Below are 2,264 nucleotides of genomic sequence, written 5' to 3'. Positions count from 1 at the left end.
CTCGACCGAGTGCACCTAATACTCGATCGAGTGTAATCTCACTCGACCGAGTGATGGCTGGTATTTTACACCAGCTCCTGGAATAAGTCACTCGGCCGAGTGGCTGGTGCACTCGACCGAGTGCCACCGAGCACTCGACAGAGTGGCTTGTCGCTGTCCCTTGTTTCACGTGAAAGTATATTAGGTGAGCCTTCTCTCTTTAAAACTCTTTATCAGATTCCCCCCCCCCCCCATTTCCTCACCAAACCTTATCCTTACACCTTCAAAAAACTCACAAAATACTCCAATATCCTATCCTCAAGATTTTCACCATACTTGTGAAGATTTCCTTCCTAATTCTTGTTCTTATTCATTTGTTTACACTTGTAAGTACACTCTTACTCTTTTCTTTCATTCTTAATTAGTAAACCCTAGTTTAATTAATATGTTGTCTTATGGGATTTTAATTAGGCTTTTGACTAATTAAGTGGGTTAATTAGTATTATTGTTGTTGTAGTATGTTGGTGTGATAGTTAGTTATAATATGTGTAGGAGGAGACTTCATTGAGAAGCCCTTCTAGTTTTCTTGCTTGAAGTGCTTGGAGATTAGCAAGAGGTAGGGTTTTCCTACTTAGCTTTGATAATATGGATGTTTGTTTGTGCATTAGTTATCATGAATTACATAATCCATGCGGTAGTTGCATGATAACATGAGTAATTGGTAATTAGGGTTTAATGGCATACTAATGTGGGGTATTTATTCATGTATTGTGGTTGGGTAATTGGATTAGGCATCATGATATCATCTTATTGCATTATAACATAAATTGGGAAGCTTGTTAATGAACTAGTTGATTTATTGGTAAACATGTGAGTTCTTGTCAAAAGATGGTTCATTCTTATGTGGAAAGTCTTATTTGGTTGTTGTGCATAATTGGTTTATTGTGGATGTTGGAGGTTGTAATTGGAGGATATTGGATTGTGATATGTGGTTGTTGAGGAGATGTAAGACGGTTGGGAAACTGTCTTACGCTTGGGTCGCCTCTTGGAGATTCTCACTCCAAGAGGAACGTGCACTTTAATGATTCGAGTTTGGAGGGACTCGTGTGGTTGAGTCACGATGTCTGGTAAGGATTCCGGTTAGCGCCCGGGTCCCGTACCACGGGTGTGTCCCGCTTACCTTTGCTACGGACTGCGATCCGGCTGTTTGGTGGCAGTGTTGCGATGTTGTCACCGGGTTTGTTGTGGAGGAACTGTGTAATTTGATAACTTGCATTTTTGCATCATGATTCCATTGTATAATCATTTTATTTTTTTGCATTCAGAGTTAATAATGAACATTTGTATTATTGGAGCTAACCAATGTGTTTTCAAATATCTGTAGTGAATCATATGATGATTTTCGCTCATATGTGGAGCAGAGGCTTGACAGGTTAGTATTTGCATATATGCCTTGGAGGCTTGGGAGCGGTCTTCGCCGTAGTTGTCGCCATGTCTTGTTGACTAGCTTTTTGACATTAACAGACTCCACTTTCTATTTTCAATTTGGTTGTATTAATTGGGATTGTATTTGAATTTCTTAACTTGTAACTTAATTATTTAACTACTTATCTATGCTAAATCGCTTTACGTCGTTTGTTCGCACTACAAACTTGGAAAACCAAGTCATTTGACATCCTCATGGGTTATGATGGCCTAGGGGAAGGCTTTCCAACTTATGGGGGTGTTACAATACTAGTATAGATGATGAATCTCCGCACACAAAAAAAAAGTATAGATGATGAATCTAGACCATGGGAATCAACCTGTAGATGTTTTACATTTATAACTAATTTTTGTACCTGTGCAATGCACGAGCCATGTAATACCTAGTATATTTATATAATTTATTTATGATTTATTTGCACTTTGTATCATATATAATTTATTAAGCGTGTCCATGAGTCGGAATGAGTAGTATACATGACTTGTGTATGGGCCGAGTATAACTCGTGTAGGCCAAGTAACTCGAGTAAGCTCGAGTTTACTTAAGTTGCTTGGTTTTGACCCGGAGTATACAAACCTTCTTACTGGCCCACACAACTCTTTTTATCATTCTAAAAACAAAAGAAAGAAAACCTAGTGAGAAGAAAGAAAGAAGCCGAGAGAGGAAAGGGACGAGAGGAAGAGAAGAGCGACGAACATCCACGGTTTGTGAGCGAGCTTTTGAGACGGTTTAGCTAGTCTTTCACCCTCTTTGATCGTAAGTTTTAACTCTATAATTTATAGTCCGTTTTAATGATTGT

At 38.6% G+C, this 2,264-nt stretch overlaps 1 long non-coding RNA gene across 1 annotated transcript; it reads left to right on the top strand.

Moving 5' to 3' along the window:
• Positions 1-230: 230 nt before the first annotated feature.
• On the top strand, positions 231-1,577 carry LOC141621381 (uncharacterized). The gene is made up of 3 exons (XR_012532274.1): positions 231-365; positions 532-595; positions 1,364-1,577. It is a non-coding gene; the product is annotated as an uncharacterized LOC141621381 (long non-coding RNA).
• The last annotated feature ends 687 nt before the right edge of the window (positions 1,578-2,264 follow it).

Source organism: Silene latifolia, chromosome X (genome assembly GCF_048544455.1).
Source record: "Silene latifolia isolate original U9 population chromosome X, ASM4854445v1, whole genome shotgun sequence".
In the NCBI taxonomy this organism is placed as follows: Eukaryota; Viridiplantae; Streptophyta; class Magnoliopsida; order Caryophyllales; family Caryophyllaceae; genus Silene; species Silene latifolia.
This window is presented reverse-complemented; position numbering and strand designations above follow the sequence as displayed.